The sequence below is a fragment of the Pan paniscus genome, chromosome 5 (genome assembly GCF_029289425.2).
Source record: "Pan paniscus chromosome 5, NHGRI_mPanPan1-v2.0_pri, whole genome shotgun sequence".
Classification (NCBI taxonomy): domain Eukaryota; kingdom Metazoa; phylum Chordata; class Mammalia; order Primates; family Hominidae; genus Pan; species Pan paniscus.
In genome coordinates, this window is record NC_073254.2 from 134,203,535 (window position 1) to 134,231,217 (window position 27,683).

Below are 27,683 nucleotides of genomic sequence, written 5' to 3' on the forward strand. Positions count from 1 at the left end.
TCTATAACTCAGGCTCTCTCTCTCGCTCTCTCTCCTTTAACTGACTTTGGTTGGACAAAAGACTCCCCTGCCTCCACCACCCATTTGTCTTTTACACCTTTCCAATGAAAAAAAAATCTTGGTGATACATAATACCTTACTAACTATATTATACTGTCGCTGTATTATATTGTACTATCTATAGTACTATTATACTATTAACATACCTTACTACTATGTAATACAATTATACCATTCTATACCATATGTCTTATACTGTGCTGTACTATACTACTCTATATCGTACTATGCTGTGTAATTCTGAGGGAAGTTTGTGCATATATCTACTCTAGTGATGGAAGTATGAGGGATCCCTCTTTGAACCACAATACATCCCATGTCTTACTACAGTATAGTTACTCTAAGTTAGGCCAAAAATATCACTCACAAAAGTAGGGATCACTAAATACTTCACGGTTAACCAAATAATTCATAATAACCTAAGTAGATAATGATGAATTAAAACTAGAAATAGTAGCAATTAAAAACCCTAGCCAACTGAAAACTTAATCATTGAGACACTGATAATGCTTCTTCCAAAAACTGGGGACACCCCAATGTTGTGTATGGATGTGCGGGGGCTTCTGAGTGTTGGTGGCCCATTCTTAGGCACATTCTCAATAAATTCTGATAATCATCAATTTTAGTTTATGAGGGCCTAATTTTTAAAAACACATCATAATTCACTATTTGTAATTCACCTCTAACATGCTTTCAACATAGGCACTGTCCACATTTGGGGTTGAAGAACTCTTTCTTCATTGTGGGCACTGGTCATTCACCCAGACAATTATTGTCCCTTGACCCTGAGTACTAAATGCCAATGGTATCATTTAATCTTCATGACCACCAATAAGATCAAGGCCAAATGCTTCCTAGCTGGGGGAGAATAGTACAAAGAATCATATTGCTTATGAGAACTGAAGAGAGGATCATTGCAGGGGCGAGTGTGCAACCCACCAGGAGACCCCATCCTTTCAAATTGCCGTGTTGACTCTGAATCTGACTGGTCCATAGACTAATAAAAGCTATAGATACGTTTGTTGGCATTGCATTGTAGGAAAGAAACATTCTTGTCTCCTTTACTTACTCAGTGACCCTGGATGAGTCTTTTGATGTCTCTAAGCTTTAGCTCTCTCAATTTTGAGAAGGCGATGATAATGCCTGCTTTAACTAGTCTTTATATAATTTTATGCAAGGTGTTTTGTTCATTGTAAATCATGATGCAGCTATTTTAAAGTTTAGGGTTTTTCTTGGGTTATGTGTTTATTCCCAAATATAGTGCTTATAGGGCTATACTATAAGCTCACTAAATACTACTGGACAATGAATACAATGAATGTAGCCAAAGCCAAACAAGAAGGATAGGAATTAAATCCACAAGGGATCATAACAATTGCTGGCATGTAAAGAACAGATTTTAGTTTAGTTAAATTGGAATTATGAGGTGTGGGGGCTGTGGAATCTGGGCTGTACAGGTTTTCAGAATCACTTCATCATTGCCAAACTAAAATGGGTATAATGTTCTTTTTTACATTCTGCATTGCCAGTGAGACTGTACATTCTCTACAGTCAATTCAATTCAATTAAGCAAAGTTTCATTAAGTATATGCTAAATTTTGGCACTGTTTTTGTTTTGGAAATTACTAATTATATATTTTAAATTTTTTAAAAATGTGCATTTTGAATTCCTTTTTTATTACTGAAAAAAAAAACTTGTTTATTTTTTATACCTTCTTTTTTTAACAATGTTCCTGTGCATAATTTTCAAGATTATTTTCCTCTGACCCAATTTTCTCTTTTTTTTAAAGTTTCTTCTTCCTACATTTTTGCTTCCTGTATTCTTTCAGCTTTTCTATTGAGTATTGCTTATCTTCTCACCAACTCATTAAGCAGTGTTAGAATAAATGATTTGGTATTCAAATTCTGGATGCTTATTTTAATAAAAAGAAAGCCATTAAGCAGAAGATGAAAATTACTTGTAACTGTTCCAATTTTTATTTTGCTATCCCTCATAGTAGAAACTGGCATGCAATTATTAATTTAAGTTGGTTAGAAATAAATAGCCCATATCAGTTAAAGAATACAACCTCAAATATCTTGGGTGAATGACTGGAAGTCAGAAGGGGGAAAAAAGAAATGGGAGAAGGAGGAGAGGGAAGAAAGGGAGTGAAAATACAAACACACACATATGAATGCTTGTCTATGTTGCTGGACAGTAGCATAAACTTCAAGTTTGTTCTCCTTTCAGGGTAATATAGAAAGAGAAAATTCTCAGGCAATAGCATAAGGTGAACTTTCAATGTATCTTGGGCTTTTTAAAAAAATCTATTAAAATTATTACTCAAATAGAATTTTGACACCATACCAGGTTGTTCATAGCCTTTGATTTTTCTGTCAAAGGCCAAAGTAACAAAATTGATATGTCATCCAAGGCAAAAAATGTAAATACTCTATTGTAAATCAACCAGATGAAATAAAATGGAAATGTTGCAAAAACACTTAGACAAAATATTCATTATTAGTAGTAATTACAAACTGAAATTAGGAAATAAAAATTCCATATGAGCAGTAGTGATTTTGTAGCTCCATTCATCTGTGTGCCCCTCTAGGTATATTCTACATTTTCATTACATAATTTGAAAGCAAAAGCCTCTTGTAGACTTGCACCTCAATTATATGAACAAAAAATGCATTAAAAAATCTGTGATCACAATTCATGTCTTAAGGGATTTTAGCTTATTTTAGCTATTGTAGCAGCTGCTCTGGTTTCTGAAAAAAATGGACAAGAAAACTGTTAGCAATTCTCCAGCTTAAGCAGCGGCAATGTGAACATCAACTAATATGAACTGGATTAACAGGGGCTGCATTAAATGGCTTACTATGAATGCGAAACTGATATTTTGTTACAATTCCAAGAGACAAATGGACCATAACAGCATTATAGTCCATAAGAGCATGTACTATACCCAGTTAAGGTCTGGGACACTTCTGTGTCATTCACATCTAGGTTTAGAAGGTACCAAGGACAAGGCGCTCTGTTCCCTCAGACCAACTGCATTTAGATATAGCTCGCTCAGCATTTGCAATGAGCAGTGATTGGCCTTTGCCCAATTCAGGGACAACTGCTACTTGCCAGGCATCTTGGTCATAGTTATAAAATTTCTACGTAAATTGAGACAAGATTTACATACCATTCCACACTTTCCTCCCTCTTTTATCCTATGTCTAAATTCCATATTCTCCAAGTCAGCCTTCAAATATTGAAGACAGTTTTCAGTCCCCCACTATATGTTACCTCCTCCAGGCCAAAGGTTCCCATTCCTTCAGGTTACTCCTCAACCCTTTTATAATCCTAGGTGTGGTACTCTGAACACATTTTGTCTCTGCTTTAGTAAAGTGCACCTTTCAAAACATAATGTACTATTTTAGGCATGACTGCAGGTGTGACCAACCTAGAGTAAGACAGGTTGTCATGCTGGACACATTCTTATTACAAATATAATCTAATATCATATGAGCTTTTAGGCAATTACATCACATCTCTAACTCATACTGAGTTAATTATTAAATGAATGCCCAGAATCTTTCATATATGTTTTTCTTTCTAAGTTCCTCCCAATTTACTTTTTAAATTTTTAATTGGAGAATGGGACTTTACATTTATTTCCACTTCATCTTATTTCCTCGGATTTAGCCCAGTTTTGTAGACAATACAGATCTTTCTCAGTCTTGATCCTAACTTCCATTGTGTGAGTTATTCCTCAGTTTCATGACATCTGTAAGTTTTATTTCCAGAGAGCCACTGGTTCCTATGACTCATTCTAAAAGCCATTTCACAATAATAAAATTAAAGATGAAATTATACAAACATTTTATATGATGGCTATATAAATGATTTTTCTTTTTAGTAACTTTAGGAATTTTTTATGAGACTCATGAATATATTTCCTAAAATTATGCCATATTCTATTAATATAAAGACTCCATTTACTAAGACAAGCATTTAACTTTATATATATCAGGGAAAAATGTATTAAAACCAGCTTTCATTAATATATTCCTGAATTACACAGAAGGACCAGAAAATTGTTTCCACTTATGATACTATAGTGGAACAGAAAATACTTGGCATAACAGACTAAGCAAGAAGAATCAAATAGAATTCAAAATAGACTCTGAATACTCAGAAGCTTTGGAATTATTGAAAGATCATGTAAGGTAATTGCTAATGCCTAAAACATAATGAATGGGAAAAATATCCTCAAGTAACATAACATGTGCACATGTTATGTGCCTCACATTGTTCTGCAACAGCGTGGGAAATATGATAGAAAGACATATTGTCACACTTTGGAATGATTTTGTGAGAACTGGCAACCAGAGTCCAATATTTCAAGCATGGCTGTGGGTGTGGTCTATAACGGCCTCTCCTGGATCCCCGATTAAAGGGGTTTGTGTTAATGGAGTCCCTGCTTGCTAACAGATAATGCTGTTCACTTATAACCAGGCTCCTTAGTAGACACTGACTGGGAGTTAACAGGATCATTATCACCACAGGGAGTCTCCTCTCTAGGATACACAGAGCTTTCTTCAACGAGGGCAGGCTGGCCTTCTGCAAAGTTGTAGTCATAGTGATGATGGATATTCCAAATTCCTAATATATTTTCTCTACGGAGAGCTTCTACCATTCAGTTGGGAGATGTATGGATACATGGTGATGTTGATGTTTCATTGCTCTTTTCTCACTTGCTGCCCCAGAGTAATGAGCACTCCTCCAATTTATCATTCCTCCTATTGAACCCTAACACCATGATGCCAACATTCATATTCTATAGATCCTGGTGGAGAAAACAAAACATCAGTTGCAGTTTACTATTCCCTACTAAAAAAAGCATTAATTAGACCATAAATGCTTTTATATATTTAGATAATTCCCAGTATTATTTAGCATTTTAATAGTCCTCTTTTTAACTTAGACATATTTACTTTTGCAATTCTATCAAAGAAAGCTCTCTCCATTTTATCTCTTGAAAACATTTAAAGCAGTTAACTCTAAATATATTGCCTGTGTTTACAACACTCTTAACTTGCCTGTTTCAGTAGGTTAGTAAGAGCCTTCACTCTAGTTAGTAAGTTCTTTTGAAATGGGATAGCTCCCTTGACCCCTTCAAGGGATTCGAGAAAGGGGTGGTTTGTGTACTCAGCCTGCAACCCTCAACCCCTCATGGGAGGGGGAGAATGCAGGTGAGTGGATGCAGGGGCTAGGTTGAGTGCTTCTGGGTACTGACAGGACTTTTAGCTTTGCTGTCTGCAAATGGCTTAAGTGTTTAACAGCTCAATGTGACAGCCTTCTGTATCCTGAGCTCTCGTTCAGCATACAGGAAGAATCAGGTCACACGAATGAATTGAAGATGGTAAATGCAGAGGATTTTATTGCCGATGAAAGTGGCTCTCAGCAGGATGGAGAGCTAGAAAGGGGATGGATTGGGAATGTGGCCTTCCCCTGGAGTTCGGCCATCCCTGGTTGAACTCTTCTTTGAAGTCCTGCCATCAAGCCGTCCTTCTGAAGTCAAGCTGTTTCTTCTTTCTGACATCTGGCTGCTTCTCTTCTCCTCTCCTCTCCTCTCCTTTCCTCTCCTCTCCTCTTCTCTCCTTCTTTGCTGCTCTGCTGCCAGTAGAGCCTGGGGTTTTTATGGGTACAGGATGGCGGGGTCGGGGGGGCGGGTGGGCATGGCAGGCAAAGCTAGTTTTGGAAAGGGCAACATTGGGCAGGAAAACAGGAATGCATGTTCTCATTTTGGGCTGTGGGTCCAGACTTGAGGGTGGGCTTCACCAGGGACTTCGCCTTTCTCTGTCTAGTTTTTCCCTTCCTCCTGTCTGTTATCACTTTTAACCTTTCTCCCAGGTACAGTATTGTCTTCTGGCTTTCAGATTAAAGCATTCTCTGCAGCTTCCTCCCTTTTCTTTGTAACATTCCAATTTAAGATATTTCCTCCTGTATACCTGTCCCCAGGTATCTCAAGATAAGGTACAATCCCAGTTTTATCATACCCATCCATAGTCTCCTAGAGGACAAGGTAAAACACGTGCAGGGATATCTTGCTGCATAGGAGAGGCATGAAAAACTCCTAACTTGGTATTCAAAATCTTTCACTATTTTATCTCTATGATCCCCAGTCCATCTTTGATCCCCACTCAGTCTCAGTTCACATATGGTAAACTCTAGCAAATCAAATTGCTTACTAATCTTTCTGCATGTTCTCGCCTCTCTCTATACCTATAAATTGTATCTTAAGTTCTTCCTCAAGGCCTACAATGCTCTTCATTTTACTTATTCTGTTTTTCTTTCCTAGAGAAGTTCTCCCTTTTCCTGATTTTAAGCCTTCATTCACTCTGTTTTCTGTCCCAGGAAATGTCTCTTATCTTACCTTTGGATATCTAACTGCCTCTTTATGAAGCTTTATTTCGCCAACTGAAGTAAAGCTTTCTTTCTCAAACATCCAAAGATAGTCATCTGCATCTTCCCTATAGCATTTATCACTTTTCAAACTTTTAATCTGAAATAAATGTAGACTTACAGACAAGTTGCAGAGTTCCTGTTATACCCTTTAACTAGCTTCTCCCAATGTTAGTATCTTGCATAACTTTTAACTAAACATTCCAGTTTATTTGAATTTCCCCAGTTTTTCCAGCAACGTACTTTTTCTCGTCCAGGAGCCAATTCAGGATCCCACATTGCATTTAATTGTCACATCTCCTTAGTCTCCTTCAAACTGTATCAGTTCCCCAGCCTTTTTTACTCTTTCATGACCTTGACAACTTTTTAACTTATAATAGCCTTACATTTGGACATGTATATTTCCTCACTCTGTTGTAAGTTTCCCGTAAGATTTGTAACTGAGACACGTTTTTAATTCCCAATGTGTCCAGCACATGATAGGAGCTCATAATTACTCCTTAACTGCACGTCAGAAACAATTAGAAAGGACAGTAACAAAATCTGCATAATTAAATACTGAGTTGTATGCCACACAGAATTTTAGCTGTTACAAAAGGTAGAGAGCAAGACTGAGAAATTATAAAATAGACAGCTCTCTTTTCAGACACTATTTCTGAGCCCAATTTCTCTAGGCCCCAGAACAAGAATCACTGATGCTTCCAACTCTTAAGCTAATCATGGCACACGGAAACCTGGTGGCCAATAGAAAGGGCAGATACAGCCTCAGTCCCAGCATCTAGCATGACTTGCTGTTGGACCTCACTACCAATAGACCTCATGTATCCTGTGACAGGGATAGGTCCTGGACACTTGCACAGACTGCTGAGATAGAGTAATTACTCCCTATTATTTCTAAACCTTAGTTTCTGTCCTGTAGTTTCCTGATAAAAACTCAGGGCCAGGCGCGGTGGCTCACGCCTGTAATCCCAGCAGTTTGGGAGGCCGAGGCGGGCGGATCACGAGGTCAGGAGATCGAGACCATCCTGGCTAACATGGTGAAACCCCGTCTCTACTAAAAAATACAAAAAATTAGCCAGGCGTCATGGCGGGCCCCTGTAGTCTCAGCTACTCGGGAGGCTGAGGCAGGAGAATGGCATGAATCCAGGAGGCGGAGCTTCCAGTGAGCCGAGGTCACGCCACTGCACTCCAGCCTGGGCGACAGAGCGAGACTCTGTCTCAATAACAAACAAACAAACAAGAAACAACAGCAACAAAAAACTCAGGACAGAGAAATCGAGTCTTCTTGCATGGGACCCCGAACCCTGGCTGGTTCCATTTCTGGTTCTCCCTACAAGTGATTGATGAGTGTGTCATGATGCCTTAAACCAGGGTGTCAACACTCACCTACCCTTTTATATCCCCCTGCTGCCTGGATTTCCCCATGGATATGACCCTTCTGCCCTTATTGAGTCCCACCCCTCCCCCAGGAAGCCAGGAGAATCCTCAGCTGACAGTTCCATGCCTTTTGCCTTTTGTATGTTGTCATACCCACTGGTTGTCCTCCTGGCCATCAAGGCTTCCTCTCCTTTCCCACAGGCCCCTGCTGCTATATGCCAGCAGACTCGGTGGTATATTCAGAATAGAGTCTATTCCCCCTATGCCACAGCTGTGTTTAGTTATTTCACATTGTTATTAATCTCAAATCACTATGATATCTGCATAAGCCTATACCTCCTCATTACTGTTGTACAGACTTCATCTGTACTTTTCACCTCCTGTTGAATTTGTTAGCTGTGACCGCTGATGAGTCCACTCATCTTCTGGGGCCACAGAAGCTTTGTTTCATTTTGGTGGGATCTAATTACTGACATCTAAAGGAGAGGACTCTTTAATTTCAGTTCCATACTGCATCATATTCTGATCTTTCACAAAGATTCAGAAATACCATCTGACAGGATCAAGGACAATTGAACTGGTATCTATTGGGTTTTAACTGCGGCTCTGCTGCATAATTTTTCATTTTCTTTGGAAGACCTTACCACAAAGAGGAAACATGCCTAGTAGGGTCCCAGAGAGGTGTTTTGACATTAGGTTTAATAAAGCATGAAGAACTCATTAATAAATAATGTTCTGCTAGGTTAACAAATAAAGCTGAATGCACTGGCTAGACCCTGGAGTAAATCAAATCATTCAGGCAGCCCTGTGACTTGTTAACTTGCAGCAGTCTCTTCTCAGCAATCTGGCAAAGCCCATTGCAACAATGCACAAATAAAACCAGCATATCATAAATGCATGCACCTTCAGTTATGATACAGGCTGTTAATTTTTTTATACTCTGTGGTCCCAAAATAGTAAACAAAGCTTCATTGCTGGCAATCAGGAGGCATTCTAGTGATACTTTTAATCTTTGCTAAAAGAACAATTCCACTCATCAACATGTTTACACTCCAGTAGACATACATATAGACACACATATCCTCTCATTGCATATTCATTGCTTTACTATCTACAGGAAGTTGAAAAAAGTGAACTAGAGAATGAGCTAATGTGTGAAGGCATGCTAGTTTATTCCATCAAAATGGTTTCTGATGAACTTCTTATTCTGACTCAGAAAACCTTCAGGAAAAAAACCCAGAGATAGAGAACAGAATCGTCCTCCTTAAAAAAAAAAAAAAAAAAAAGGAAAAGAAAACTGAAAGTGCAGGACACCTAAAGAATACCTTCCTTGATGGAAGGTTGCATGGTTTTAGTTGGGGAAGGACTTCATGGCTGCCCACGGTAGGTTACAGCTCTCTCAGGGTAGACAAGGATGGGAGGAAAGTTTGGGTTATTTCAGGCAGTTGCATTTCTCTGATGATGCTGCAGTGCTGAAGCCAGCTGCTTTTTCATAAAGCTCTTCTCATGATTATGAGCTGACGGACAGCTGTCCAGTGTCAGTTGAACATGACTCACTTGCTCCAGCTGCTCAACAATTTGGATGAACCGAATCTCCTGCTTCATACTATTCTAACTGGCCACATTCTCCATTTACTAACGGGTTTAGCTAGAAAGCCAACCACCATGTAGTAAGATAAAAACATTTCCAGGCAATGTTTTGATGAAACAACTTGTTGGGTGAGTTCAATTTCAACTCAAAGGTCTTGCCAACCATGCCCATATGGCCAAATTTACATATCTTGCCAGATCTTTTATGTGGTTATGATGACAAAGTCATTAGGTTGCCATTTAAATCCTTTTCCAAAGCTGCAGGTTTAAAGCAACCACTATCCTGAGAATAAAAGTATTCTATTAAACAATCTCACTTGAATATTTTCACAACTCAATATATGCATATGCATATGTATATACTATTCATATATAGTTATATAATTATACAAAGTTGTATATTAACAGTTTCTTCATTTTCAAGTCAATGAAAACAATGAAAATGAAGCAGCAATCGGAGTTCAAAGTGTTCATGGCAAGATTTCAGTTTTGGACAACAAGAGAGACCATTTGGAATAGCACAAATGAGAACAGTCTATATCTATTGAGCCTTACAATGTAGTTTACAATGTAAAGTACATCTCTTTTAATTCCAATAGTCCTAAGATGTTGGCAATGTTATCATCTGCATTTTACAGATGAGGAAATTGAGAATTAGCAAACTGAAGGTGTCCAAGGTCACGCAGCTAGTAAGTAGCAGAAGTGGGGACTTGAATTTAGGCCATCCAATTCCAGAGCTCACATTCATAATCACTATTCTATACTGCCTTGTATGTTATCAGAAAACTCAGCCACAGATGGCTCTACCACTAACCTGGAAAAAGTAGGACTCACTTCCCTCACTCTCCTTGCATTAAAATGAGTTTAGTGTTAGCCTAAATATTTAAGTTACCATCTTGTATGATTCTAACAAACACTAAACTACATACGTATTTCTTCTTTTCTTTTCTTCTTTTTTTTGAGACAGAGTGTCGCTCTGTCACCCAGGCTGGAGGGCAGTGGCATGATCTCGGCTCACTGCAACCTCCGCCTCCCAGGTTCAAGTGATTTTCCTGCCTCAGCCTCCTGAGTAGCTGGGATTACAGGTGCCTGCTACCATGCCCAGTTAAGTTTTGTATTTTTAGAAGAGACAGCGTTTCGTCATGTTGGCCAGGCTGGTCTCAAACCCCTGACCTCAGATGATCTGCCCACCTTGGCCTCCCAAAGTGCTGGGATTACAGGCGTGAGCCGCCGTGCCCGGTCTACATACAAATTTAAATATATTGTTTCCTGTAAGTGATGACTCTCAGTGCTAAGGTGCAAAACAAAATGGAAAAGAATGTTTTCATTTTGTTACCTGAACAACTAAGCAGTTCCGGTTTCAATGACAAAGGTCTTTGATATTTACACAAACATATATTGGTATGAATAATTCTCTTCAGAAACTAAACAACACTCAAAACCTCAATGTTAAAAATTTTGCTTCTTTTGGAAAACTGAAAAACTTAGTTGAAAGGTTACTAAGCTCATCAGTAGGTGCGAGGTTTCGAAGGAATGATGTGGTTTTATGATGAGCTGGGAGTGAACTGGTATTTAAACAGCTGGTATTTAAACAGCATAGCCTAAAGAAATGAAAAATGCCATGCCCTGAGTAGGCCTAGAATCAGAGTTGTATTACTTGGTCCCTGTTCAGAATCAAACACCTAACTTTTTTATGTCCAAAGTCTAAATCATTAGGAAATATACTCTTGCTGTTAAATCATGAATAAAACTTTTTAAATCTATTTTTTTTTGCTTAAACTTCTGCACACACTGAATTTATTTAGATATGAAATATAGAAGGATAATTTATAACGGTCATGTCAATCCATACAGAAATTTCTATTTATTATTAACTCTTGTGTAATGTGACTTCTTGTGCCTCTGTACTTTACTTCCCAAATTAGATTGAAACTGGATTTGGCATTTCTTTGTTACCCGTAGAGTGGTTAAGCAGAATGTTTTAAAAACAGTTCTACTTTCCCACAGCAATTTAGTATGCAATCTAAACCATAGAGGAAAATGTGTAAATGCAAATCCTCATTCACAATAAATGTGGTGCCCCAAGGCACTATTGCTACCTCATAAGTATTTGGATATTATATTACACTATATTGTCTGTCAAGCTGTACTTCCAATCACATTATTTTTATTCTTACCAATTTACATAATGTGTGAAAAAACAACGAAAGGCCAAGGTAGGTTCGATTTTACTCAGCCCAAGAGGCAAAATACAACACTCTTGGACCATATAGGTTTACGTAGAGGGGACGTGTGGCCCACTAATCCCCTTGTTGATCAGAGGACAATTCAACTATGAATTGATTAAAAATGAAAAATAAAGTTCCTTTGGGAAAAGAATATGCAAAAAAAATGTTGCCTTCTAAATCACATACATATTCATGGGGGAAGGGGTAGAGGGAAAGGAGAGGGATAAACATTTCCAAGGACATCACTAAGGGCTTCAGACAAAATGAATTCAGGCCATCAAAAATAAGCGTAAATTAGTTATTTTCACAGTTTTTCTTTCATTGGTAAGGTGAAATATATTAGCTTTGTATTTTTTAAGCATTTTTTGTTATTATTGAAAATAATAAACAATTAGTCTAAAATGCCTAATGCGAGAATGCTAATAATTGGGCATCACATTAATAAGAATCAGATGTAGTTTTAAACTGTGATTTTCAATGAGCTTTACTTATCAATAGAAGACTTTAATTGAATGGTACCATGTGTACTGGAACAGGTAGAAGATCCAGTTTTTAGCTTCTTAATTTTATATGATTCACAAATGTACAACAATCAAAGTAAAAGCTGGTTGAATTATTTATTTTTCTATTTCATTCACTACCAGAAAAACCATGAAAACCTTGAAAAGTTCATAAAGTACTTATTAAGTCTTCAGGACTTTAGTTGTTTACAGCTTCTTCCATAATCATTCTTTATCAAATCATTTAGAGCCCTGTCTCTAATGTTATACATATTTTTAAATTTTCTTACAATTTAAATTATATTGGTTTAATAAATGGTATGCCTGGAAATACATACGAAAATTCTATTCTGTGCAATGAGAAAGCCTCATTTTGCCATTATATAAAGCCATGGTTTTATCTTTCATTTCAAGGAAATTTAGAATCCATTTATAAGCACCAAATGCATAATTTTTTATGATGTATTATAATGCTTAAACTCAGAACTGTCTTTGAAAATAACTGATGTTGCTTTAATTATTTAATTTTTTGCATATGAAACTCCCTAGGCTTAGCAGACAGTCTTTTATACTTTTCTTTGTGTTTTGAATATATTACCTTTCTGCTCTATTAAATCTACTGAAATTTTCCAGTGAGTTATGTAATTTTCCCATGTGAGGTTTCAAAGAGTTTTCAAATGACTCTGTATCACTTCCTAAGGACTTGGAGGAACCCAGGGCACAGACGTTACTTAAGTTATTTTCCAAGCTCAGCACTTTACTACTTAGTATTTTCTTCTTTCATAATTCATTGAAAAATAATACAGTTGTATTTTATTTGTGCCATATATTGATAAATATATGGTAAGTCATTTCATGGCTTCACAAATAATTTCATTTATTTTTCAAAGAAAAAAAAATCTCCAGAGATCATTCTTCTGTCCAAATACTAACCAGCTCCGACCCTGCTTAGCTTCTGAGATCTGATGAGATTGGACACGTTCAGGGTGGTGTGGCTGTAGATAAGATCATTCTCATTTTTTTAAAAGTCTAATTCCAGTTGTGCTGAAGAGGTTTTTAAACAACTGAGGCTATTTCAGGGAGCTTAGGCACACTCAATAATTAGATAACTTTAAGAAATGCAAAGATATGGTCAATTCTCCTTAATTTTAAGGGAAACATTATTTTGATAATAGGCAATGAAAAATCTCAAGTAGAGTCAATTACAAAAAAACATACTAGGTTGGGATTTAAAAGAATAGGTTTCCTTTCCAACTCAGTTCTATTATTAACTGGCACAGGGACTTGCACACACCATCTAACCTGGACAAATTACTTTCCCTCTCTGGAACTCAGTTTTCACACACCTGTCAAACAAAGGCAGTTGGACTAGAAATTCTGAAATTACTTCCAGCTCAATCAGTCTGTGATGCTACAGGACTGGTAGGTAAGAATTTACATGGTAATTAACATAAAAATAAGTCTAAAAGTGGCATCATTTTACTATAATTACCTACATTTTAATAAAATTACCTATAAAAATTACTATAGGTGATTAAAAAATACATATAGTACATAAAAATATGTATTCGAATTTAAAGTTCAGTCCTCATTTTTCTGATAATCAAGTAACAATTTTATCTAATGGTTCCATAATGACATACCTTCAAAATCAAGGTAAATTCTAAAAGTTAACATACTCTTACCTGACATTTGAATCTTTTTGAACTAATTAGGCTTTGCTTAACATCACTGACCAGGATTACAGTTATAGTGATACCATAATAGTTTAAAATTATTCCATGGGTTCTAAATTTACTAAATTTTACTGAAAAGTACCTATAAAATGGATAATTTTAAAAAGATACATAAAATATGTAAAAATATATATTCAAATTTAAAGTTCAGTCCTCATTTTTCTGATAATCAAGTAAGAATTTTATCTAATGGTTCCATAATGACATACCTTTAAAATCCGGGTAGATTCTAAAAGTTAACATACTCTTGGCTGATGTTTGCATCTTTTTGAACTAATTAGGCTTTGCTTAACATCACTGACAAGAATTACAGTTATAGTGATACTATAATAATTTAAAATTACTCCATGGGTTCTAAACTATCAGGAAAAAGAAAATAAATTTAAATTTAATATTCTTCATTGTTTGACCCTTTTGGAAATCCCACAGTATTGCTTGGGGAGAGCTTGTAAGTATCTCAAGTATGAATATCAATGTAGAGAAGCTGATTATTAAACAAAGAAAATTTGCGCAACACTCATTTAATAAAGACTCCACTCTCCAAATCTAATTCACATATTCTGATTTTAAGACAACAAGAATGAACATTGAAAAACATCAGCCAGAAGAACTGGAACAAAGTATAGGATCCGATCTCACGTCTCATATCTTGTCATATTGTTTCTTATCCATTTTATGTTTTATTTAGGTTTTCTTTCTTTTATACCTTATTGTAGTCCATAATGCCACATAATTCATTTACTTGTTATAATTGTTTTTTATTGCCTGCCATGCCTCAACAAGGCCATGAAAATAGAGCTTTTCGTCTGCTTCATTCAATGATGTATCTCAAGTCTTAGAACAGCCTACCACAAAGTAGTTATTAACCAAATGCTTGTTGAATGAATGAAGAAATGAAGAATGCATTGAATTACAATGTATATAGGAATGGGTCTTGATTCTCAGCTGAAATCACTGTACAATGCACATCTCTCCTGCATCAGAACACTCACATCAAGCCACTATCATTTATAAAGTTCATATTGAGCTTGGCTGGAAACTTACTTTTTCTATTATTAAAATCAGTCATTAAATTTGGCTATGTTGATGAGGCATGATAGAAATGTGGTTGCTATGGCACAGTGTATATGTACCCTGCTCGTGAAGGAAGAGCAAGGAATGGAAGAACAAAGTGAGTTACCTGAGCAAGGAATGAAGATAGAATGGTTTGTGGCTGTAAAATGTTAGCTAAGACACTCATCTTATCAAATATGATTTTAGCTAACCTGAGGAAACTACCATCTAGAATGTACTCATTTGAAGGATAAGTCCAATGTCTTAGTGACCTACTCTGTAGTAATGTGTGGTTTAGATAGTTTAAGTTGCATTTATACAGAAAAGATTATTCTTGTATCAGCAGACAAAAGATGTATTTGAGCAATCTTTACTTTCCTAAACAAGGAAATTTTGGGCCACGTGGTTGAGATCTAGTAGAAGGAAAGAAATTAAACTAGAGAAACTTCATTTAAATTAGAAAGAATGTGCAAGGTAGGAAAAATGTTACTGTGAAATATAATAGTTCGATTTAATTTTTTTTGCTGAGGTATATATAATAAAGGCCAAGTGTTAAATTTTCATTTTTGAATATTTTTTTCATTTTATTAGGAGTATCCCATGCCAACATATATGACATTTCTTCATAATTTTAGGTTAGAAAATATAAGCTTCTTTTCTCATAAGTTTTCATGCTCTACAAAATTTGCCATCATAAACCACTTTGCATTTATCACAAATGGGTATTACATTAGAAAGGCAATTCAACTGTATTCCATTTCACTAGTGAAGCTAAGCGGCTTTGCATGATAACTAAGTTGGGTTAATGGGACTATGTTTGAAGAATGTGTTACCTGGAACTGAAATTCCCTATTTGTTTTTAACTGAGCTTAGGAGTCTGCAAAATGAAGGCAGGAAACCTGCTGCGAGAAGGATAGGAAAATTATTATCATCTGCATTCCTAAATTGAAGAAGAATTTCTGCCCAGCAGAAACCTCTTGACTGCAGAAACTCTGGAATTATATCCTGCTGTTTAGAATAGCTGTTTAGGGTAGGGGGAGTCCAAACATTCCATTTTTCTTCAAATCAAAAAAGTTTTATGCATACGTTTACAGCCTTATTGGAAGCTTGCTTGCTTTCTTTTCAAAAGGAGAAGCTACGTGGAACCTCTTTTTGTTGATAATGAAAAAAATTTAGTGACTGGTTAAGTACCTAATTTTTGGTTAATGAGTAGTTTTAATTATCTTTGATATAGAAATATTTTGTCTTGAAAATAAATTTCAATATAAATATTTGGCTTCATAATACAGGAGCTGAATTTTTAAACTTAGTCTACCACCTAAAAAATGGGTTATTTCTATTTCTTGGGATGTTTTCAGAAGTTTATTTGCTGAACAAACTTCTATGGTAGCTCTTAAAGCTATTACTTACTCAAGATCATATACCTTCATTATGTATTATACCCATCAGCATTTATTATAGAGTCCCTCTTTTGTGTTAGTAAATGCTTTTGGGCCCTGAAATTTTATGTTTTCTGATACTAAGATTTTTAATTCCTAATTTCTTTAGATAGCATTTCCCCAGTACATCTTTGCCTATCCTTTCATTTTCAAAGTTTTGAATTAGCTTCTATTGGTTGTATACTTGTATAACTTAGAATTGGGTTTTATGCTACGATACAATTTGAAAATATTTTAAAGAAATAAGTGTATTTTTTATATTTATTGATGTGAAAGATATGACAGAAACATACTGTCACAAAGGATTTGAGAAAATCTTTCATGATATGGTCTATTTTGGGTAACTTCAAAATATAAATTTTCTTCTAATTCATAATGTTTATAGGCTCACATAATAAATTATATCATTTCTATAATCTCATAACCTTGATAATTTATCTCTTTAGAATGTTTACTATTTTCCTATTATGTGTGAGAGGAAAAGTTCTCTCTCTGTTTCCATTTTTTACCAGCTATTTCTGGGCAATAACAATAGCTCCTTTATATCTTTTTTTGTACTCTTAAATCTGCTTATACTTCTATAGTTTGATTGTGAGTTTAAAAAATATTCATTGATTCCTTGATATTGAGAATAAAGTAATCAAATAACTTATTTTATACATATATACATATATATATATGTATATATATACACACACACACCAACTTCTTTCTGTTGTGTCTTTCCTAATTTTTGTTAGTTGTTTTAGTTTTACATTGTCAGGACATTATACTTTTATGTTCTATTACATCACCCTAATCTCTATATTTATCTTAGATTTAGTGCTAGAGTTAAATATTCAATGCTTGCAATCAGTTATTTTGCAGTAATTTCTATAGTCACTTATTGGCTGGATAAATAATAGTTGCTTCAAGAAGGGCTCTAATAGTTGCTAATGGTTGTTTCAAGATGGACTCTTGATAACAATATTTCCTAAGTTCCAGTATGTTCAGAAAATTTGCCTCTAGCCTTTACACCTCGAAGGGCAGTTGGGCAGGTCATAAAACCTTTGGTACCATAAGGGATGGTGAATTCATTATCTACCATGGCATCCTATTCATTGTTGGGTATCTCAACTGTTACTAGTTTTGGAAGTTTTTTCAAATTTTGCCAAAATTCATCTTCTTGAAACTTCCAATAGCATGACTTATAGTCTCTTCTACATAAAACCCTTCAAATATTTCTCTACTCCAGGATAAAAATAACAAGGCATTGAAGGAAAGTTTGTAAGGCCAAAATATCCCCATGTACCTTCTAGTAGTAGACTTGCTGTTTTGTTTGTTCAGTCAGCTCAAGTCATTGCATCTTCCCTACCATCCTTTTATAGTGCTCTTTTAAAGCAAGTTAGACTTATCATTTTAGGGCCAGTAAGACCCTCTGGGATCATCTGGTGTAAAAGTCTTATTTTAGGATGAAGAAACAGGTTCAGGCAAAGGTGAAGATATTTTCTTAGGGTCATGCCGCTACTAGGAAGCTGAGTCAGACTTTGAACCCTAGTGACTCCCAGGCAAGGATTCTTTCCACTTCACTAAGTCCTTCAAAAATACAATGATCAAAACTGTTGCACTGCACTTTAAAAACTCAGTGTGTGTCCTGTCACATAAAAGAATGTATCTAAAGCCTGTTTGATAATTGTCATTGTGTTCCATATTCTAGCTATAGAATAACACATGCAGGATAGCTGTATCAGGGAACTTTCAGTGGGTTTGCTGTTCATCTACATAAACTGTCACTTTTATTTTCTGCTTCTTGAAAATGAGAAACTTCAGACAAATGCACATTTAGTTTTCCTACCCCAAACTCTGTAAACCATCATCTTGAAGTAAAATTACACAGCTTATGCTTACAACATAAGGGCCAGGTTTTATCTTCAAATATACCACCCACTCTCGAACAGCAGAATTTGGCCCTAAAAACCCATTAACAAATATTGTCATTAAACTAAAGAGCTAATTACTTTGGATTCAGACAGAATGAACAAAATCATAGGCCAACCGCAGCTGGTTGTAATAATGGTGAAACTAACCGTATGTTACACCAGAGAATTAAGACATATTAACACTAATGTAACCAAACATATAACATTATCCTCCAAATGGAACTATTAGAGTTAGAGAATTCTTGAAAGTACATTGTCTTATTTGATACAAGAAATAAAGAATCTTTCCAAGGAATTAATTGTCATAATTTGAAATTATCAGTGTTTAATGAAGAAGAAAACATGGAGAATTTCATACCACTACAATATTCCACAAATGAAGAATTATATCTAAAAATTATTTCGATCTAATTGGACACGAATTATTTTAAATTCAATTTTAAGTACTTAGGTATCTATAAATCTTCAATGTTCATCTTGGAGGAAAAATTTCCCCTTAGTTTTCTTATTGAAGAAATCATTATTGAAAAACACCCACTTAACTTCCCCTTGTTGATGTCATCCCTAACCAGATTGTTGTTTACTACTCATTGTGTTAGACTTTTATATGAGAAACTTTTATATGAAGAGACTTTTATATGAAGAGAAAATGTGATTATACATGAGGGGACAGACTAGAAGATCAAAATGGTCCATTTCTGCTCTAAAACTTTATGTTTCTATGATTCTATAAAGTTTCTGTAATTTATTCTTTTGTTGCATGTTTTGCTTCCTGCGTATTGAGACTGTCTTGCTCAGGTTCCCTGAAACTACATTGTAAGTTTTCTTTAAGAAACTGCAACTTAAAAACATAGTCTGATAAATACACCAATGATAATGAACATGATTCACTTCAAGACACAATTCATTCTTTCTCTACCTGTTCCTTTTTCCAGAAAAAATAAGTAATAAGAAAAAAAAGAAAGAAAGAGAGAGATAAGTAAAGGTATGTTTCTCTGAAATTGAAATATTGCAGATGATTTACACTAAAAGCTTTATGAAATTTTATTTGGAGATTTTATCCAATGATAAACTTGTGAACTACAAATTTTAGGCTATGTTCAGGTATGACAATCTTACTACTGAGCACAATTCTAATAACAAGTGCATGTGAAACTTCATTATTATAGTTAATCCAATACTGCAAATTTTTAATTTTGATTACTTGAAAAAGTACTCTATTATTTTATGCAAATAACTATATTCAATTCTCTACATGTAAAACTAATAGCTAATATGTGCTAATTGGCACTATTAAGATATACTTCTTTTTGATGAAAGGTTTATTGTTGCCTTTTGATACGTTATGGATAAAAAATTCTACATAATGTGAACAAGTGTACACAAAGACTAATAGAGACAAAAAATGTCTATAAGCCTGAAATCCAATAAAAGGATTTTGATTAAAAACTTCAGCCTTCACTATAAAAATAATATCTTATTGAACCTTTAACATCACAATTTAAGATCTGAATATGCCCCTACTAAACACTTTCACTGAAATTAAAAAAACCTTTTGTAAACTTAAAATTACAAATTATAAAAATGAAGTTGCTAAATGACATATAGGAAACAAATACAATAAAGTGATATTCACCAAATGTACATGTAAACTTCCATAAATGTATCACATGATTTATAAGTTCTTATTTGCTAAGAAAAAAAGTAATGGAAAGAGGTATTAAGCAGATTTGTTCTTTTAAAATCTAAGGCTGAGCTTTCAAAATGAAGAGAAAAAGACACAATCCTCAAAATTTAGAAATACTTCGCCAAACCTAGTAATAACTCATTATTTTCATCTTTTAGAAATTTCTTATAATTAGATACAATAACCCTAAATATCTAAATAATTGAAACATTACACGAAACAGAGCAATAGCTACAGAGAACAATGACAGGGCTATCACTCTGAAAGAGAGATAGTGACACCTGGGAATTAGCCCATCATACTGAACTTTAAAAAGGAATAACTCAAATTAGGGGAATCAAAAAGGGAGCATCAATTTAGCACTTCTGTAACAAAATTACCCCTTCCTTATTTATTCTTATGACTATAGGAAACAACCAACATAAAAGCTCAGGTTTAGCATAAGGTTTGAAAATGGGAACTAGATTGTATTGAATGTCACTTTCAGTGTTTCTCAAAGGCCTCAGACTCACAGGCATCAGGATAACTTGTGAGTGGGTAAATGTGAAAATACACATTCTTACGCCACATCCCATTCCTAGTGGATCTACGTTTCTGTGAAATATCCCCAGGGATTAGCATTTTAAGGATCCCTCCTCCCAATTTCATGTGACTCCTATGCACATTAAACTTTGAGAACCACAGTATGTTAACGCTTTGTAATGTGATACTGATTATCAAATATCAAGGTTTCTACTCTGCCCTTCTTGTATTTACATTTACATGACAGATAACAATTTTTAAACATTATGTTTTATTTATTTCCCCTTTTTGCTGTGGAACTACACATACATGGATAGTTTTCTTACATTTAATAGTTTCTTTTTCTTTCTTATATTTTATTAAAATATATAATTACTTTTGATGCCATTAAGAGTTATGCAAATATGTGTGGTGGTACCCCCTAAATTTGCTTACCTTCAAATCCTTGTGCTCATTCAGCAATTTTTGAACATATATGGTGGAAACTTTCAAAGGAATATATGTAGTGGATTCTCTCCTTAATTTCCAAGGGTTTTAAAACAGGTCAGGGAGACTCCTGGGGTGGCCACCAGAAATGCCGTTGAGAATGGAAGACACCAATGCTGAAGACAGTGAGTATCTGATTATCTCTAAACAGAACAGAAAAAGAAGTGGTCGGTCACCTGTAATTCATAGAGAATCTGCTATGGAGAAAGTTATTTTCAGTGTTACTAAATTTAAACTTGGCCAGGGTTTGCTGCTCCCTGATTTAGCAGAGTTGTCATTTAAAATTTCATGTCATTGTGAAGTCAGAATTACATGATGCTGCCTGCAGGGCATTCTGGTTGAATTCCTATTGCTTTAATTGACTATTTTTTTCTACACATTGCATCAGGTGATATCATTACTAATTTTATTTTTGATATGCAGGTGCTACATTTTGCAGCTGAATTTCTAAGTCAGGTTGATGAGGTCTCTTGGAAATATTTCTTTACATGAGGCTCTATCACCCCCGTAAAAGATAAAAGGGGATACTTTAAATCCCCATGGAATCATCTGGTAATTTTGCTATATTTCCTTTCACATGGGTAGTACTTGCCAAGATAATTAGGTATAAACAAGAAAATATTCTTTTTAGTCAAAATGTGTTGCCTATTCAGGAAAACCAAAATTCTAGAATCTTTGTTGGATGAGTTAAGCAGAAGTTGGTAGTGGTTGATAGAAAAAGAGAAGAAAACATCTATTTTTAAAATTGGTAATCAACCATGCAAGTACTCTCCTAAAGAACAGAGGAAATGAAATGTACAGATAAATACATGGTCCAAACTAAGATGACAAGAGCATACACACATGCAAACCCAGAGTACACTGCATAACAATAGTTCTCAGAGAAGGTTCTATTGCTTGGCCAACCACCACGCCCAGCTCTCTTCTTTCTTGCTACACCTCTCACAAATAGAGAACAGAAAATCAAGTGTTCACTTTCTGATTCTTCCTTACTGCTAAGAGTGGTCATGTGACCCCACTTTGGCTCCCCATTTGGGCTCATAAGCTATAAGAAGTATGCTGGGTGAGAAATCCTGCCAGAATATTGCTTTATTGATAAACGGATTCCTGCTTCTCTTCTCTCTTTCACACATTTGCTTGCCTTGAATGACGACATGATGCTGTCGGGATAGAGCAGCTGTCTTGTCCCCATGATGTAAAAGACAACGGAAGTCCAGAGAAACACAAAGATATAGGGCCTGTGAAGGATGAGCAACTTAACGAATAGCACTAATGGCTTTCCCTGAAATTCTACCTGTGTAAACCATTCAGTTGCCGTTTCTTGCTGATAGAGGCATTTCTGGTTGACAAAATGTACAAAAAATGTGTTAAAAAGTAAGTGCCACTGAAACGGTTGCAATGATAGCTACTGTTTAACTCCAATAAGGAGAAGGTTTCATGATGCAGAGTCAAAAACAGCCTTCATTCTGACAGAGGTTGGAACTTGCCTTTTTTTTTTTTTTTTTTTTTTGACTCCTAGGAGATTTGGGCATGTGGAGAATAATGGGACAGGAGATGACGGTAATGAATTAAAACAGAATGGAATGGAATGGAATGGAAAGCCTAGCGCAGGGCTTGGTTTGGAAGAAGACGGTCCAGTATTATAGCAGGAAAAAGGAAGACTCTCATCTTTGCCTCGGTGACAAAGCTATGTATGACATTACTCAAAATCTCAGTAAGAGACTTAAGTTTCACCTCAAAGTTCATTATCCTTATCTCACAAAGTCTTGTGGATTCTTTTTTACTGAACTATTTTTCACATTTAGCACTTCACTACTATCTTCCCTTCATAAATATTTCTTCCTTAACTACAGTTCAGGCTTTCACCATCTTTTTCCTAAAGTATTGGCAGAGACTCTTTAATAGATTTCTCTATTTCTTTTTTCTTAGATGCTATAGTATGTTCTGTAATTGCCTTAAGACTCTTTTTTTTTTTTTTTTTTGAGACAGAGTCCCACCCCAGGCTGGAGTGCAATGGCATGATCTCGGCTCACTGCAACCCCCCATCTTCTGGGTTCAAGTGTTCTCCTGCCTCATCCTCCCAAGTAGCTGGGATTACAGGCATACACCATCACACCCTGCTATTTTTTTTTTGTATTTTTAATAGAGACGGGGTTTCACCATGTTGGCCAGGCTGGTTTCAAACTCCTGACCTCATGATCCACCCGCCTCAGCCTCCCAAAGTGCTGGGATTACAGGCTCGAGCCACCGCGCCCGGCCCCTAAGACGTACTTCTTAAAGCACTGATCTCATTGGATCCCTATTCTTTTCAAAACAAAGAGCTCTCTTTGTCTATTGAATTAAGTTTGATGTAGTTTGTATATTTGTTCCTGCCCAAATCCTATGGTGAACTGTAATCCCCAATGTTGGAGGTGGGGCCTGGTGGGAGGTGACTGGATCATGGGGGTGGGTTTCTCATAAATGGTTTTAGCACCATCCCCTTGGTACTGTTCTTGTGATAGTTCTCATGAGGTATGGTCATTTAAAAGTGTGTGGCATCTTTTATGGGTTCATAACTAAACCCATAAAAACCTTCCTCTTAAACACAGCCTTCTTCCAGTGCTCTCATTTTGTAAATAGCACTATCAGTCATCAGCTGAATAAGCCAAAAACCAAGATCTTCGAGCTTTTAAAAAGGTTGCTCCTGCTTTCACCATGTGATGTGCCTGCTCCCCTTTGCCTTCTGCCATGACTGTAAGCTTCCTGAGGCCTCCCTAGAAGCCCAGCAGATGCCAGCACCATGCTTCTGGAAAAGCCTGAAGAACTATGAACCAGTTAAGCCTCTCTTCTGTATAAGTTACCCAGTCTCAGGCATTTCTTTATAGCAATGCAAGAATGGTCTAATACAAAGTCCAAGGTCTTTAACCTGGCATTTAATTCTCCCCATAATATGAAAGCTTCTAGATTTCCTATCCCTTTCTGAACCCTCTAGGTGGTTTGCTGGGTGGATTTATCCCCACTCCAAAGTTGCACTCTAATTTTCTTAAGATAATCAGTGTATCTCAACCTCTTCCTGCAATGATAGGAATGAGCACATAACCTTATTAGGTCAATTGGTCTCCATTCTGAGGCTTTGGTTGCCCTATTCTATTTAAAAAAAAAAAAAAAAAAAAAAAAAAAAGCTCTGTTTTTCTTACTGGACATAAGCATGTAAAATGCAGCCTCTGGAACTACTGGCAGCCATCTTGGGATCATGAGAGGAAAACCTGCATGAAATTAGGTGAACAACAAGGAAACAGAGCTGAGAAACAGAAAAAGAAGAACTGGGTTCTGTTATTGTTTCACTCCTGGAGAGAGATTTGCTTGCAGTAGGAATACCCTAAACATTTCAGTTATATGTGAATCTAGGGATTCCTTTTTTGATTAAGCCACTTTGGCTTAGTATTTTCATTACTTTCAATTAAAAATATCTTTTCTATTTATTTCTATTTTTATCGTGTGCCTACCAATTTCATTCATTTTACTCATCTCTCGTATTATCCATATTCTATAGTTTTTCATGATTCAGCTCACCTCCCCCATTAAACCTTTCCAGATTCTTATAATTCATAATGAGGGAATCCTAAATCGAAACCACTTTATTATCCACTGTATATACTAATAAGAAAGCTCATGAAGGTCTATGACCAATCATTTGGTGATGATTCTCAAATTTTATCTTTAGCTTAACATTTTTTCCCTTATTTCCATATTTATTTATTTATTGCAGTTTTAGCAGAGATGAGGTTTCTCTATGTTGCCCAGGCTAGTCTCAAACTCCTGGACAAAAGCAATCCACCCACCTCAGCCTCTCACAGTGCCAGGATTACAGACATAAGCCACCATGCTTGACCCATATTTTATTTCTAATTGAATAGTTGACATGTCAACTTCAACGTTTTGAAGACTCTCCAAACTGAATGTGTTTATAACTAAATCCATAAAAACCTTCCTCTTAAATCAGCCTTCATCCAGTGTTCTCTTTTTGTAAACAGCCCCATCAGTCATCAGTTGAATGAGCCAAAATCCCAAGTCTTCAACCCTTTAAAAAGGAATCAGAGCAGATTTGTTCCTTCTTTTCTTCTTTAGGTTCATTATCTAATCATCAGATCCTTTTGATTTTACTTCCTAAATAATTTTCAAACCTACTTCACTACTTTTCTCTGTGTATCCTCCTCTTCTTTTTCTCCTCCTCTACCACCATCATAACCTTGTCTGTTTCCCTCCAGTATATTTTCCACATGGCATCTATCTAGAGTGATCTTTTAAAAAAACACAATTAATCATGCCAATCCCTTGTGTAAAAACTTTTAATACCTTTCCACAGTTCTCAGGCTAAAGAAAGATAACACTTTACTGTGACCTCATATCATCTGATCCCTGTCTAACTCTCTAGCCTCATCTCCCTAGATGACAGACACTCTTTTTTTTTTTTTTTCATTTTTAGATACCCAACATTCAGCAGAGTCTTTAATACATAGTAGGCACTCAACAAATATTTGTTGAATGAATGAACAATTACTTTGCAGTAACTCTTAAATCATGAAGCACCTTGTGTTAAAAATGTTTCCTTTATATATTATTGTCTGAATTACTTATAAGTATATTGAAGATAAGGATATGTCTTACATTACTTCATACCCTATAATAGAATGCCATGCAAATAGTATGGGTTCAGAAGGTATTTGATTTTATCAATATTAATAATTCAACTCTGAATATTTTTCAAAAGCTTGAAGTTGATTCTCTCTCTCACAATGCCTAGTTTACCACTTTTCTGTAAGATTAGAAATGAACCAGAAGAAATATATTATTACTCTGCCAAAAAAAGGTAGTAAAAAATAGAACATTTGTGTCGGATCAGAATTCTACAGAATTTACACAGATTAACTATAAAGAAGCTGCTTTTCTACATGACAAGAAAAACCCTCAGCTAAACCTTGAGTTCTGTGGACAAACACTCAAGCATGTTTGCTATTTTCATGGTCATATTTTCAAATATTTTATATTTCTCTTTAGACATCATTTATCCTTGAAAAATAGAAAAAAATACATTTAATAACTAAGAGCTGAAGTCTTTTGAGTTAGAGACTGATTATTTTGGAAAACAGTTACCCCAAGTTCAAATTAATTCCTAGTTAGTGGACATTTACCTGAAAAGAACAAAAGGATCTTCAGAGATTCAAAAGTAGGTATGAAATTCTAGCCTATTTTATATACTAATATCATTCCAAATAAGAGAAATATTTCCCAGAGTAGCCTAAATTGAAAACATGCATAGGGAACATAAAAGCAATGAAAACAGTTGGGCTGGGAATGTATTTTGTTAAACAGGAAGACACAGGAATACCTGCTTCTCCAGGGCTTCTAACAGTGTTAGCTGTAGCCAGATAATGTTTTCCAAGTTGGAAAACGGTAGGTAGAATTGGGATTGAAGAGATACAAAAGGAAGAGAGGCAGGAAATGTAAGGGTAGACGATGCAAATTTTGTGCCTGAATAAAATTCCTGAGTAGGCTTAATCTTCGGGCTCTAAAAAACAACTTGAAGCTTGCCTAAGGCATAGTTATACAAGAAGTAATTGCCTTTGGGTTTCTATATACCTGTTATTCAGTTATAAATACTTTCTAGTTTTCACAGGGTATTAAATCTGTTAGGATATTAGTAAAATTAATACATATAATATATATATATGAAAAAGAAAAGAAAAAGAGCCCTCTTGCATGAAATGCATTTTGAGAATGACTACACATAGTTCTCTTAAAAATCCGAGAGCGAGCTATTTTACACTTTTCCCCTAGAGTACTAAAAGATATTTTAGGAAACTAGTGAATCATGATTTAATATTCAATTGCTTTTCAAGCAAAATAAGAAATTCCACCAAAGTGTCAGTCATGATTTCATTTTTCCTGAAACATAAACTCCAACGGGTAGGTTGAAGCTGCACTGTTTATTTTGCTCTTCTGTATATAAATAAAAAATAAGATTAACGGAATGATGGAAGAATAACTTCTTATGCTGTGCCTTTTCTGACATGCTTCTTTTCTGTACTTGGGGGAAAAAGCAAATTTTCATGTGTAGGATATTTTATTTGCTAAACTTTTTTTGTTTTATTTAATAATTTCTGGATCTTCTGACAAAATTGTGTTTATTCCATGCATGAAAATTGATATATGTTCTAAAATTATAGCACAAACCTTTTATATTTCTTTTAAAATTCTTTTTCTGGGGCCAGGTGGGGTGGCTAAACTGAGATGGGCAGATCACCTGAGGTCAGGAATTCAAGACTAGCCTGGTCAACATGGTGAAACCCTGTCTCTACTAAAAATATAAAAATTAGCCGGGTGTGGTGGCACGCACCTGTAGTCCCAGCTACTCCAGAGGCTGAGGCAGGAGAATCGCTTGAACCTGGGAGACGGAGGTTGCAGTGAGCTGAGACTGTGCCACTGCACTCCAGCCTGGGCGACAGAGCGAAGCTCTGTCTCAACAAAACAAAACAAACAACAAAAGCCCCCAAAAGAAACAAAAATTCTTCTAAGAGTATGAGATTGCTCATTTATATATACTTTACACAGGTATTCCTCCAATACTGCATAAAATGGTAAAAAGCTTTTTAAATTAATCTCTAGTT

General features: G+C 35.5%; 1 protein-coding gene across 10 annotated transcripts in view; it reads right to left on the reverse strand.

Annotated features, from left to right (window-relative positions):
* The window catches only part of HS3ST5 (heparan sulfate-glucosamine 3-sulfotransferase 5), a 287,217-nt gene that overhangs the window by 151,815 nt on the left and 107,719 nt on the right, over positions 1-27,683 (reverse strand). For 7 of the 10 annotated variants that reach the window (XM_063605429.1, XM_034962728.3, XM_055114071.2 and 4 more), the window contains one exon: positions 20,986-21,179. The exons of 2 other annotated variants lie outside the window; for them this stretch is intronic. The gene's annotated coding sequence lies outside the window, so the exon portion shown is untranslated. The remainder of the gene's footprint in view (positions 1-20,985; positions 21,180-27,683) is intronic. One more of the 10 variants, XM_063605428.1, reaches the window with a different exon arrangement.